Source organism: Schistocerca gregaria, chromosome 3 (genome assembly GCF_023897955.1).
Source record: "Schistocerca gregaria isolate iqSchGreg1 chromosome 3, iqSchGreg1.2, whole genome shotgun sequence".
NCBI lineage: Eukaryota > Metazoa > Arthropoda > Insecta > Orthoptera > Acrididae > Schistocerca > Schistocerca gregaria.
In genome coordinates, this window is record NC_064922.1 from 530393389 (window position 1) to 530408657 (window position 15269).

The 15269-nt window shown below is 43.2% G+C and overlaps 1 protein-coding gene and 1 pseudogene across 1 annotated transcript in view; one reads left to right on the plus strand and one right to left on the minus strand.

Annotated features, from left to right (window-relative positions):
• LOC126355450 (glutamate receptor ionotropic, delta-2-like) overlaps positions 1-15269 on the minus strand; it is a 146186-nt gene that overhangs the window by 116444 nt on the left and 14473 nt on the right. The gene's annotated exons all lie outside the window — the stretch shown is intronic.
• LOC126357200 (5S ribosomal RNA) lies at positions 3203-3319 on the plus strand (annotated as a pseudogene).

Consider the following 15269-nt stretch of genomic DNA (forward strand, 5'->3'; position numbering starts at 1 on the left):
GTACCTCCGTTACAGACTTCACTTCGAAAGCTATAGGGACTAAAGCGGGAATATTACACGATGTCACAAAACAAAATCGGTATTTTTTTATTTTTCCCCCGAAATTGACCGAGAAAAAAATTATTTTATTACTTATTGAACAGTTCCCGTAATATCAGGATTGTAATTAGCTATCCAAGAATCTAACACAGCAACACAAATGAGCTTTAGCGATTTCGTACTTAACAAGCAGCTTAATAGGGCTTAGATTAGGGAAAAAGGCAATGGACATTCTGAACGTTATATAGTGGGGTTTCATCTCTTTTTCGAGCGTAGCGCTAAGTGTGTTGAAGAAATGGTACGGCTTTGGCCTTTAGAGCTCACTCCAGATAGGTTCTGTAACGTTCAGCAAATAAATAAACCCTTTTGCGGCAACAGACTTTACTGTCTATCAAACATTAATACACATGAAGCTGAGCATCTATCACAGGAAGCTGTAACTGACTAATAATGATGCAAGCAATTTCACAGTATTCCACACGACATAGGCCACGATAGCAGATATCCTGAAGTAACGTTTCCCAGTCTGTCGCCTGGGGTCGAACACTGTTCGCAAAGTGTAGTGGCAGTACACAGGGCTAGACAACGAATTCGACACAGTCCAACAGAGCCCTGCTGCAGTGATAGTGAGGTGACCGTGGCTTATAGTACCTGGTAATTATCTGCTTCAGTTGTCTTCCCGGAGAAAGCTGGCTTCTTGCTGCTCTGTGACTCAATGTGTTTAAATTGTCGAGCTCCCCAGGCGGCCGTCTTGTGTGCAAGTGATCAGTGATCATCCGCCGTAGTTACCTCCAATTGTGGTGAAACCGCTAAGCCTAGAATGTCCATGGTCTATACCACAATCGTCTTTTCGTCCATAGATGGCAGAAATAGAACAATATCAAGCGCTTTTGAGTATGTCTGCAGACGGTATCAACTGCAATTGTTCATGAGATTTGGCGCGTTCAACAACACTCCCGCGTCGTGCAGTATAACTGAGGCGGTGACGAGCTTGTTTGGGAGTGTTAACGTACCGGTATAGCCATAACGAAACTGCATAAAAAACAAGTAAACACTTCACAGTTAGTTAAATACACAATTTAACTGTGGGAGCACTGATGACTGATAATGAAGTTTTTTCCACGGCTCACCGCTTCAATAAATTCAAGATTTAAAAAAAAATGAGAACGAAAGAAAGAAAGGAAGGAAGTGAGAGAGAGGGGGAGAAAACGGATCACCGCACGTTGTCGGACCTAAAATAGAATCGCTTTCCTTTTCTTATTGAAATAATTTTAAATAACAAGTAGCTGCACAAAGAATTATTAATTACTGTATGACATTGTTCATTAACAGCACCCCTTCAGCTGATCAAAGAAACAATTACACTCAGTAACTGCACAAACGGCTTGAGGCCTAGTGATAAATGCTGGCCACGGCGAAGTCCTTTCAGGTAATTAAATTTTACATAAAAACTTCAACGTCTCACCCCTAAGGACCAGCCTTAGGCGACACTGACCAATCGTAAATGAAAAAAATTTCACTACTCAAAATATTTAATAACATCTAAGACAAGTACTGAATAACATAATCTATGGGCGAAGGTTCTTTAGTATTTGCACGAAATTTAGTTAAGGATACGAGCTGTCCATTAGTAATTATTTTAAGGGAACTCTAGCTAACGTCCAATCACTCCTCTGCGGGCAGATAGGCTATCGTTTAATGTATTCGTAGCTGGGAATATGGATAACCATCAGCTGAGTGGAATGACGACAGTGAAAATTTGTGCCGGACCGCGACTCGAACCCGGATTTTCCGCTTACCGCTAGCCTAACCGAGCACGACTCGCCCAAACTTCCATATATCTTCAGCCACGTGTCTGCATCCTGTACGCGTACATCCATTATGTGCATTCCCCTACAGAGCAATGGCCGATAGAATGCAGTAGGTACAAAGCGCGTTAAAGTTCGTGAGACCGTATCGCCAAATTGCCTAGAACATACACGGTGCCGCAAACGACTGAACCAAACTTATGATAAAGTCCGCCTCTAGACCTAACCGGGATTTAGAAGGAATCAGCAATAGTAAATCGGAAGGGAAACTAATAATAAATCTAAAGGCCCTTCTGGCCTGTATCATACACAGTTGAAATACAGAACCCCAACGTAAGGCAAATGGTTAATCTTAGGGGGTTAGAGGCAAGCAAACGAAGGCAGTAGCCGATCAAATATACAGGAAGAATTACCTGAGTCCGGTGAGCAGAAACGGCAAACGAACAAATCACAATATACTTATTACACAGGTGATTAGTTCGGCAAACAGCTAACATAAAGTAACGTGGATTTACCAGAGCCAGCTGTCCAGCTTGAAACGTCCCCTTAGAAAAATTTATACAAGATTGGTCTATATGAAACGTCCCCTTAGAAAAATTGTACAAGACTGTGCTTAAGCTGAAACACAATATTTTTAGCGCAACGCAATCTGACTTCCAAAACTCCCTACGAAAGAATGGCCCTGACTAACATTAACCTACATGTTTCACAAATCACTTACCTCACAAAAATCTTCGTTACTCGAACTACTGCAATACAGCGAGCGCCACTACTGCCAGCTAACTAAAAGATTCAAACTACGGAAGTCACTAACTACTGATAGGCACAGTTAGCAAATGAAAGATTTTAATAGAGAACAAACAATGTATTTACCTTTATAGTCATAATATATATATCAGTTCATGACACCAATTCTTACAAATTTCAAAACTCCGCCATCTCTCTCCCCACGTCCACCACTGCTGGCGGCTCACCTCCAACTGCGCAACGCTACGCGCTGTTAGCATCCAGCTGCCGCTGCCCAACACTACAATGGCAGACAACAATGCAAACCAGGCACAGACTGCACACGGCACAGCCAGTGATTTTTCATACAGAGCGCTACGTGGCATTACCAACAAGAAAACATAAACAGCCTACTTACAAGCTGTCTTGCAAAAGTAGATGCCCTTTCCACTGATGCACAAGGAAAAATGACCCAGTGAAAGCTACAATACAAACTAAAGCACACAGAAAAGCCCTCTTTCTGCGTTCACTCTTGAATTCAGTAAACAAGACTAATATGTCTTGCACACGCGCACATTAACAGAATTATCACTGTTCCGACAAAAAACAAAACACCAGTAAATAAAACAGCCAACGGCATTGCTGCAGTGGTAACACCGGTTCCCGTCAGATCACCGAAGTTAAGCGCTGTCGGGGTGGACTAGCATTTGGATGGGTGACCATCAGGTTGCCGAGCGCTGTTGGCAAGCGGGGTGAACTCAGTCCTTGTGAGGCAAACTGAGGAGCTACTTGATTGAGAAGTAGCGGCTCCGCTCTCGTAAACTGACATACGGCCGGGAGAGCGGTGTGATGACCACATGCCCCTCCATATCTGCTTCCTGTGACGCCTGTGGGCTGCACACAATCAACCAAGCCACACTACCCAGTAAAGTGGTAAGTAGGAAACAAAATCCGAATTGCGTATCCAGAAATCAGCTAAACACAACCTGTTAGAAAAATATGAACGAAAGCCTTCACACACGAAAGAGTATCGAAGGAACGACCACATACATCAGCTAGATCCGAAAGGTACCAGGATGCAGTGATCACACGTCAGTTAAGAACAAAACTACTGCCCATTACAGAAAAGGCCTCACCATACCAATATAGGTACTGAACGATTCCCTAAGCAGGCTTGCTTACTCCAACCGTCAAGAAGTTAACAGTTTAACTCCAAACGGCGCAATGGCGGCAGTAACATTCTACAGGCCAGGTCACCGTCTTCGAGCTATGTTCGGCTCTAGGTAAAACCGCACCTCCATCTCTCCGCACTGATGCCAGCAGCCCCCTCCCCTCCCCCGCCCCCCCCCCCCCACCCTTCTGCTTGCCATGCATTCCCATATAGCCCCACCCATTGCTGCCTCAGGAACCCTCTTGCAGGCCATCGTCCTCCAGTTTTCCAGCAACAGGACAGATACATATACATGGTAGGTACTATCAACAGCTGAGTGCCAAGGGTGTCACGCATGCATGGCATAATCATCATTCAGCCCCCCGCCCCTCCCCCGCCCCCTCCCCCCGCTTGTATTGGAACCAGCAGAGGTAGGAGCAGCGAGATATGAGCGTATTTCCCCAACATCCTGGGGTTCCCAGTGGCGATCTTCAGCTGGCTGATATGACCCCTGGTTAATTTACTGGCAGAAAAGCCCTGTATCAGGAAGCTCACTGTGGAATGATTTGGATCACTTTGTACAGTCCCACAACCCATTGTACCATCTTAGAAGAGAAGTGACCTTTCTGTCCACCCATCCCCGACCCCCCCCCCGCTCCCCCCCCCCCCCCCCCCCGACCTTGGACCCAAAAATTCTTAAATTAGATTCAGCAGTGTTCCGGCAGTAGTTGGGTCGGTCGCCTATCTTGTTATACCAATCAGCCTCACTCTGGTGTGTAGGCAGATGTTATTTCCTTCCGTCTCCCATTTCTTCTTATAGACCTTAGGATCATTATCTTCAGGAAGAAGATCATTAATAGACTACGGGTTGAGTAATGGGAAGTGCATACACAAGTCTGGAAGGAGTGGTCATATGAGTCTCATGCTTAGTTGTGTTGAGGGTAGAATTAAGCCGTCAATGGCTTCATCCCACTTCGCCTACGATATTCCTTAGTAGATGATCAAGACTGGCTTAAGGTTGCGGTTCACATGTTCTGCAAAGGAGGGTTGTGTGTAGTAGGGGTGGTGCTTACATGAGAAATAGCTCTAGTAAAGCAAAACCGTTTAAATTTATGAGGACCAAAAGTTGGTGCACTGTTGCTAATCCTGATTTTTGGGGTCCCAAGGAGAGAGAAAATATGACTAAGATGCTTCAACCAACAAGCAAAAAAAAAAAAGCTGTACGTTCATCTCTGTTTTATTCCAGAGGCAACTAGTTTCGGGATTCCATTTTGCCATCATCAGGCCCTCTATGGTAACATTGTGACTGAGCTTGTACTACAAAACAAAATATCATGCAAAAGAGAACCATATCCGACCAATATATGTAACAGAGCTGTACACTAGTAAACAATCTGAGCGCAATTGTTTTGTTTTTGAATGATTTTTTGCCTGGCAAACAAGCTCAGCCACTACATTACCACAGAGGGCCTGATGATGCCATAATGGAATACCGAATCCGGTTGCCGCTGGAACAAAGCAGAGGTGGAAATACAGCTTTTGGTTTATTTATTGCTGGTTATATCTATATTGGCTGTCGTCCGTCATTCCTCGTGAGAAATATGGATGAAGTGAAATAAGATGCTTAATGGTTATACTCGTAGTAGCTGCCCTACTAGGCAACAGCGAGACAAAATGGGGGTCCAGCACTTACACGTACTGATTACCTTGTTTAGTACGGTGGAGGTGGCCTAGATAATCAAAGGACACCTTGTCCATTGAGTGCTGTGTCCTATCAGATCTATGCTTCCTTATCAGGGTTTTTCGATCTCAAGCATTCCTCGCGCTGGCCCACTAATTTACAGACATCATTTAATGTAGGCCAAGTGAAGTGCTCTTAATCTTCATACTGGTCTTATGTACTCCCAGGCGCCTGTCACACAAGGATCTTGTGTTTTTTCAGTAGACGGCTTATCTTGCTCGGCACCTACACAGGGTCTTCATGTTCATCACATAAATTAAGTGATTTCAAGCAAGAATCACAATAAGACCACCGACGAGGAGCAGGAAAGCAAACTTGCTTTCTTGCCATTCTGTAGCTCCGTGTCGGGCAAGGTAAGCCGTCTACTGAAAATACACAACATAAAAAAGGCCTCTGACCAAAATCCGTCAATTACTGAGATCAGTTAGAGGCAACAGGCCTCAGAACACCCAGAGTCTAAGAGATACCTTGCGAGTGTGGCCATTATTGCGTCGGACAAAAATTACGCACTGTGGAACAACATAGGAAGCAACATGAGACTTTTTATCGCTTACGCTACGCCGAGAAATCTGTCTTAACTGAGCATGCTTTATAAAATGGACACCGGATAATATGTGACGAAACATTCGCCATGGCTTGCACCAACAGCTTCTGGGGTTGAATAATCAGAGAACCTATTGAAACAAAGATCGCCGATAAAACCCTAAAATAGAGACAGTGGCTTACAACTCAGCATAGTCTGGGATCCAGCGATGGTATGGTTGAAGCGGGCATATTGAACGGTGAGTCAACATATGCCTATATACGACGATGCCACGCTTGTTAGTGACGGCACACCCGGCAGCTTGTGTATGAAAGGGACGTACCAGTAGCCCACTGGTAGCCATCCCACTTGACAATGGCCAAAGAGTGCGTGACCGAAAGCTCGTGTAGTTTTAGCCTCTTGATGCGGCTGGAAATCCGAGAACTTTTTATTGAATGTTATCGCCGTGAGACAATGCATTCTTACAATTACCCTACTTGGTTGCACTAAAAACATTCTCTCTTGTTATTAGACTTGACATTAGATTGGACAAACTGGGTGTCTGATATTTGCTCTCACGTTCTAGAAGTAGCTGGTGCCGGAACATGCTTCTAATCAAAGAAGCGGACATTTTCGATGCTGGACACCAACCTCATTCAGAAAATTTTTGGGAGTTACTAGAAAGTAAAATCTACGGTCAGTCCTCCTGATGCGTCACTTCCAATAAGTTGTTAGCGTCTTCTTAAACAGAAACATCGAGGCACATAGCCATCATCATAATGTGGAAATCTTTGATACACTGAACCAAAATTTCATCATGTCCTTGAAACTGATAAAAATATTCAAAATATCCACGGGTGTACTGCCGGTATACAGTGTCCAACGTGCACAATATTTCGGCGATCACACATGTCGCCATCATCAGGTGATTTTGATTATCAAATACGCCGGGAGTAACTCAAGAATCAGATAAAAATATTGTCTTGCAAGGACACTGCGACGCCCACTAGACAAATTTTCCTCTAATAACCTCCGTCGGAACGCTCTCAATGTTTCACCCGCACCAAGAGCCTCCAAAACAGAACCACTTAGCTTCCAACGAGTCAGGGTGGTAGATAATCTAAACAATTACCAAATCACTAACGTGGTAAAACAACCGAGTTAGAAAACTGTTAAGGAAGCAAAGGGAACTTCACAACAAACATAAACATAGCCAAAGCCTTGCAGACAAATAAAAATTACACGAAGCGAAATGTAGTGTGAGGAGGGCTATGCGAGAGGCGTTCAACGAATTAGAAAATAAAGTTCGATGTAATGACTTGGCAGAAAATCCTAAGAAATTTAGGTCTTGTGTCAAATCGGTAGGTGGATCAAAGCAAAATGTCCAGGCACTCTGTGACCAAAATGGTACTGAAACAGAGGATGACAGACTAAAGGCCGAAATACTAATTGCCTTTTTCCGAATCTGTTTCACAGAGGAAGAGATTGTCGCACGGATGACAAAATGGTAGATATCGAAATAGATGACAGAGGGATAGAAAAACAATTAAAATCGAGCAAAAGAGGAAATGCCGCTGGACCTGATGAGGTAGCAGTTCGATGTTACACAGATTAAGTGCTGGTCGGAGTGGCCGTGCGGTTCTAGGCGCTACAGTCTCGAGCCGAACGACCGCTACTGTCGCAGGTTCGAATCCTGCCTCGGGCATTGATGTGTGTGATGTCCGTAGGTTAGTTAGGTTTAATTAGTTCTAAGTTCTAGGCGACTGATGACCTCAGAAGTTAAGTCGCATAGTGTCCAGAGCCATTTTTGAACAGATTAAGCGAAGGACTTGCCCGCCTTCTTGCAGCAGCGTACAGAAGGTCTCTAGAAGAGCGTAGCATTCCAAAAGATTGGAAAAGAGCACAGGTTATCCCCGTTTTCAAGAAGGGACGTCAACAGATGTACAGAACTGTAGGTCTTTATCTCTAACGTCGATCAGTTGTAGAATTTTGAAATACGTATTATGTACGAGTATAATGACTTTTCTGGAGACTAGAAATCTACTCTGTAGGAATCAGCATGGGTAACGAAAACGACGATCGTGTGAAACCCAGCTCGCGCTATTCCTCCACGAGACTCAGAGGGCCATAGACAAGGGTTCCCAGGTAGATGCCGTGTTTCTTTACTTCCGCGAGGCGTTCGATACAGTTCCCCGCAGTCGTTTAATGAACGAAGTGAGAGCATAAAGACTATCAGACCAATTGTGTGATTGGATTGAAGAGTTCCTAGATAACAGAACGCAGTATGTCATTCTCAATGGAGAGAAGTCTTCCGAAGTAAAAGTGATTTCAGGTGTGCCGCAGCGGAGTGTCGTAGGATCGTTGCTATTCACAATATATATAAAGGACCTTGTGGATAACATCGGAAGTTCACTGAGGCTTTTTGCAGATGATGCTGTAGTATATCGATAGGTTGTAACAATGTAAAATTGTACTGTTATGCAGGAGGATCTGCAACGAATTGACGCATGGTGCAGGGAATGGCAATTCATTCTCAATGTAGACAAGTGTAATGTGCTGCGAATACATAGAAAGAAACATCCTTTATCATTTAGCTACAATATAGCAGGTCAGCAACTGGAAGCAGTTAATTCCATAAATTATCTGGGAGTCGGCATTAGGAGTGATATAAAATGGAATGACCATATAAAATTAATCGTCGGTAAATCAGATGCCAGACTGAGATTCAGTGGAAGAATCCTAAGGAAATGCAGTCCGACAACAAAGGAAGTAGGTTACAGTACAGTTGTTCTCCCATTGCTTGAATACTGCTCACCGCTGTGGGATCCATACCAGATGGGATTGATGAAGGAGATAGAGAAGATCCAACGGAGAGCAGCGCGCTTCGTTACAGGATCATTTAGTAATCGCGAAAGCGTTACGGAGATGATAGATAAACTCCAGTGGAAGACTCTGCAAGAGAGACGATCAGTAGCTCGGTACGGGCTTTTGTTGAAGTTTCGAGAACTTACCTTCACCGAGGAGTCAAGCAGTATATTGCTCCCTCCTACGTATATCTCGCGATGAGACCATGGGGATAAAATCAGAGAGATTAAAGCCCACACAGAGACATACCGACAATCCTTCTTTCCACGTACAATACGAGACTGGAATAGAAGGGAGAATCGATAGAGGTACTCAAGGTACCCTCCGCCACACACGTTGAGGTGGCTTGCGGAGCATGGATGTAGACGTAGATGTAGAGTATAAAGCAATCCTAACACGACCTATCTATAGATACCAAACCATCTAAATACGAAGACATAACAAGTTGGGTTTTGGTATTCATGGAGATAGATGATGGCACTCGTTTTATGGGCTTCAACTTCGACAATATAGTGGTCTTCGCATAGTCGCTTACCTTTTATTTTTCTCCGTACCCGTGTTCCTTATCGCACACAACTTCCAGTGAATTTCAACTTGACATCAGCTTTCCTTACAACTAGTTTTATGTGGTTTTCCTCTATAGGTAGCTGTAGATTGATACTCCTTGATATTTTACAACTGTTTCTGTTTCCAGACATTTGTCATGCTTCCACCTACTTATCCGCAATATTACACTGATTTCACGCAGAGCGTCAACACAAGTCCCTGTAGCAAGTGCCGATTTCTGCATGTCTTCATGCATTTCGCTACCTTTTTGCGGCGTTGGGACACTACGTAAAACATCACTATTCTCGAATAGCCTCAAAGACCTTCCCGACTGTACCCAACTGCTCATTTATGCATGTAGTTAACTGTAATGACCCTATAACACTCCTCTGGAGTATAAAACTCACGAAGCCAGTTCTTCATCCGACAGTCTTGCCTCATTAAGAAGGGCAGGTTCAGGTCTATCTGTTAGGATGTACTTAATCCAGGCACAGAAAATGGCTCTGAGCACTACGGGACTTAACATATGAGGTCATCAGTCCCCTAGAACTTAGAACTACTTAAACCTAGCTAACCTAAGGACAGCACACACATCCTTGCCCGAGGCAGGATTCGAACCTGCGACCGTAACGGTCGCGCGGTTCCAGACTGAATATCCAGGCACAAAGTCAAAAAGTTGTGCCACTTCTCCCCCTCACACTATACTTGAAATTATTATTTTTGTCGCGGCAAATTTCATCAAGGCAATCGGAAATTATTTAGCTTGAGGTGAAGAAGTTACGTACAGGTGACCAAGGAAATGTTAAGATCTGGGACCTGACCCTATAACCAATCTCATCCCCTTGATTCAGTGTTTTGTTACCCTTTGAAGTATTCATCTTTTGGATCTGCAGCTCTTGTCTGCCTTTCCGTGTTTGCAGTTATGTTATAGTTTACATTTTCCACCTTTTAATGACAAATATATACGCAAAACACTATGCCACACCAAAAGTAAGTTTTTTAAAAATCAATGTATGTGTTAAGTCGCCGATGAAATTCACATGTACATCGTTCGGTTTGCAGATGACAAACTATCAGTGCAAGACATCAGACAAATGGTCCTGCAAAACGATATAATGTAAAATCACGGTAAGAAAAGAAAAGAACAGAAACTTTCATGCCCCACTTCGTTAGATTAGTTACAACCTAAAATACGTTCGTTTGTTTTTTTTTCAGCTCTCAATAAACTAAACTCACTAATGATGGCGCAGAGGTGCCAAAACATGTCTAGGTGAAAAGGAAAAAAAAAACAGCGTTTTTGGATAAAAGTAGAACCTGTATCCTGTAATAATTCCCTTTTAAGCACTGTACGTTATAATTTAATAGGTAATACAGTATTCTGTGACATTTAAATGGTTTTATACCGCTTGCAGCTGTCATTTCTTCTGCATGCGTTGTACGATTGCGCAGTTTCGGTCTTAGAGCATTATCAGTAATCCTATTACTCGGAAACTACATGCTCGTACATTCAGTGTATTAGCAACCAGTTAAAAATTAAACATAGAGACAAATCAGACGTTAAAACATTCTTGGGTTAATTAAAAATTTACGTTACAAACATTCATTCATCAATGGCACAGTATGCCATACAAGTTTCTGCACCTGCGTATATTTGAGTGGCACCCACTGCCATTGTGTTTCTGAGTGCACGTGTCACAGATGTCATGAAATTGCACCGTTAGTACGCGTGCAAGTCACAGTTATTAAAATTACACGTAGTAGGCAGTTATAATTAAAGTGCAGCTACTCATGCAGGCCCAGTGTGGGCTGTAATTATCGTACGGCAGCCAAACTTGGTAGATATGTTAGCGCTTTTATGCGTAACCGATTCACGCTGGAAAAAAATTACTGACAATAATTTTGGCCACCGAATGCAAAGTTGGTGCTGTACACCATCTACTCGACGTTTCCGGTGCTCATATTGAATAAATAGTGTGAGCGGTGGTTAAAAATAAAAAAAATTCATTACGTGTCTTTGTCACTTGTTTGACCTGCCCATGTCCCGTTCCTAATCTAATACATATGGAAACATTTCTATCTGCCTCTCTTGCACTCATAGCGTCAGATTTGTACCTAGTGACCGTAATTCGAACTATTTTTTTCCAGCGTAAATAGGTTCCACATTAACGCATTGGAATATCTACAAACTTTCGACGCAGTACGACAATGACCTCCCACATTGGGCCTTGATGAGTAGCTGCTCTTTAATTATAACCACCCAACATTTCATGTAGCATCGTACTCAACGTACACAATATGACCGCGCGTTGTTGATATGGACAAAAGAAATGCTGTTTGAAACATCTTACACTAAAATATTCACATACATACTGTAATGACACATTCCGATGCAGTGACATACGATACCTTAAATTGAAAGGGATGTAGAATATAATCTCTGTAATGTTCATATTGGATTCTCTTTTGTTTCATACTCCAAGAAGGAGTTAAGAGACACTTTCGATTGTTACTTTGTAGAGGATGGACGTAATTTTTGGTGTGAGCGGAAAGGCAGCCATCTTGTTAGTATTGCGACGAGCAGAGGAAGTCTTATTGTCTTGTGAATAAAAAATAGTGAGAAGTATCTAAGTTTTACGATAATTATTTAAAGCGACGTAGCATTATATTCCTTGGTTTCCGCCGTCTTCGTGTAGTGAACCGATGCCGACTCAGGAAGGTACACACGGTCAACAAAGAGAAGAACATCGATGGAGACTAATGAATTAATATTATGGCAGAAGGATGAATTCTACGTCTAAGGTGAGAACTCTGAATAAATCAACAATGACGTAGAATTCAAAAATGTAATTAATCGGAGTGGTAAATTATATTACAGGCAAATTTCACGCAGCACTGAATTTGTCCGCATTCACGCCGTCAATACAGCCCGTAAAAAGCCTTTCAAAAATTCTAAAGTTACAGTTCCATGTCCATAATATTTCCTCTTTTCAAAAAATCAATAAATTTAATTTTTTTATTTATTTCACTACAATACAAAGACTTAAAAGACATATCAAACCTTTACACAGATATTACAGTAGCAGAGAATATGGAAATCACTGAAAATAACTTCAAGTATACAAAAATCACCTAAGTGAAGTTTATGAAATGTAGAGCTCTTACAGTTGACTGATGGATACAATTATTTCTCGTCCCAGAACAAAATTTATCTCAAAGACGATGGGGTGGCATAGGCTTTGAGTCTTGAGGGCACTTAGGCCTGATATTCTCATTAACACCCCAGAGGAAAAGATTTTTGTAAGTTCACTCGAACAGCTGACAAAATAGCTCACTACAATTGGTACTGTAAGTAGGCTGTTAAGGTTTTTATATTGGTAACGCCACGTAGCGCTCTGCATGAAAATCACTGGCTGTGCTGTGTGTAGTCTGTGGCTAGTTGGCATTGTTGAAATATTCGCTATTGTAGTGTTGGACAGTTGTATGTGAACAGCGCGTAGCGTTGCGCAGTTGGAGGTGAGTCGCCAGCAGTGGTGGGTGTGGGGAGAGAGATGGCAGAGTTTTGAGAGCTGATGATCTGGACGTGTGTCTATCAGAGACATAAAATTTGTGAGACTGGGTGTCATGAACTCATGTATATATTATGACTTTTGAACACTATTAAGGTAAATACATTGTTTGTTCTCTATCAAAATCTTTCATTTGCTAACTATGCCTATCAGTAGTTAGTGCCTCCAGTAGTTTGAATCTTTTATTTAGCTGGCAGTATTGGGGCTCGCTGTATTGCAGTAGTTCGAGTAACGAAGATTTTTGTGAGGTAAGTGATTTGTGAAAGGTACAGGTTATTGTTAGTCGGGGCCATTTTTTTGTAGGGATTATTGAAAGTCAGATTGCGTTGCGCTAAAAATATTGTGTGTCAGTTTAATGATGATCAGAATAAGTAAAGAGAGAAATGTCTTGAGTACGTTCAGTTTTGCTTAGCTGTTTGAAAATCAAATAACGTAAGGGGTTTATCTGCACAATCATTCATAAATTTTTCTAAGGGGAAGTTTCAGTATGTCAACGAAATTTTAACCTTATTTAACGGCACAGCACATGAGAATAATGTACAACTAACAGCATAATATTAAGTTGACAGTGAAAGAAGACAAAAAACAAGAAATTAAATTTTTAGATCTAAAAATTCTGAATGTGTACCGATATATTTCGTAAATATATAAGAAACTACCAGCCTCGATTGCGGTAATGAAACCAACCTTTACCTAGGTTTCAGCCCAAGTAATTGAGCCTTCTTCAGAAGATAAACCTGATTCTATAATATGTCTACGGGGGCATGGTCTAGAAATAAAACTAAAACAGGCTGAATAGGCGTAGTCACGTGGAGACGAGGCGCTCGCCGGAGCTTAGGTTAAGTCTTGGTGGTGACTTAGTACCTATGTACCGCATTTTTAAAATGTAACTACGCCTATTCAGGCTGTTTTAGTTTTATTTCTATACCATGCCCTCGTAGACATATTATAGAATCAGGTTTATCTTCTGAAGAAGGCTCAATTACTTGGGCTGAAACCTAGGTATAGGTTTGTTTCATTACCGCAATCGAGGCTGATACTTTCTTATATGTTAGATTATCACGATTGTTGACTGGGCTGCAATGTTCAAAGTACTAATATTTCGTAAACCTACCACAACTAACACGTAATTACACACAACCAATAATGTAGTATCAAATTTTAATAACAGTAGAGTGTAACATCGCGTAAGCGGTTGTCATTTGTACTAAGACAGGGGTAGGATCGCATTGTAATATCTGTATAGTGGCGTAGTCATGGTCATTTGATTGCTTGATTCATAAGTAATTGTTCATATATCGCAGCTCAGTCCGGCGCTGGTGACGCAACTGTGCAGTCCCATATTGCTGTTTTATTTGTCGCAACTCTATATGTCCAGATATTAGCAGTAGGATATATAGGGTGTGTGCATGCTGTGTGCGGGCGCAGGAGGAACTGACCGAGGTTCGCGAGCAGCTCAGCGTGCTGTTGGCCACGGTCAGACGCCTTCAGGCTGCTACCTCGAGGTGCAGCGACGGCGGAGGGGACACCCCAGGTGACGCTTGCTGCGTCCGCTGACTCAGCCGCCGAGGCACCTTCTAGTGTACCCGGCGCGTTGGGGCCTCCCTCACCTCAGAGTGAGTGGCGAACTACAACACGTTCGCGTCGCTCTAGGCGGAGGGTCAATGCGGGTGCTGGCCGGCTGGCCTCGCCCGTTCATCCTGTCAGTGGGCAGGTGCCTGCTCCTTCATCAGGACCCGAGCAGGCACACGGGGGCAAAGGCTTGCTGGTTTTTGGGAGCTCCAACGTTAAGCAGGTGATGGAGCCCCTTAGGGAAATAGCGAACAGGGCTGGAAAAAATTCCAACGTGCACTTGGTTTGTCTGCCGGGGGGCCTCATCCAAGATGTGGAGGCAGCCTTGCCTGCGGCTATCGAGTGTACGGGGTGCAGCCGTCTGCAAGTAGTTGCTCACGTTGGCACCAATGATGCCTGTCACTTGGCTTCTGAGGCGATCCTCAGTTCGTACAGGTGGCTGCCGGATTTGGTGAAGACCGCTGGCCTCGCACGCAGCGTGCAAGCAGAACTCTCTATTTGCAGCATCGTTCCCAGAGTGGATAGGGGTCCTTTGGTTTGGAGCCAAGTGGAGGGTTTCAACCAGATGCTTCGGCGGCTCTGTGACGTCTTGGCTGAAGATTCTAGACTTGCGCTATTGGGTGGGGAATTGTAGGACGCCCCTAGGTAGGTCAGGGGTGCACTACACAAAGGAAGCGGCTATTCGGGTAGCAGAGTACTTGTGGCGTGCACCTGGGTTTTTTTTAGGCTAGGC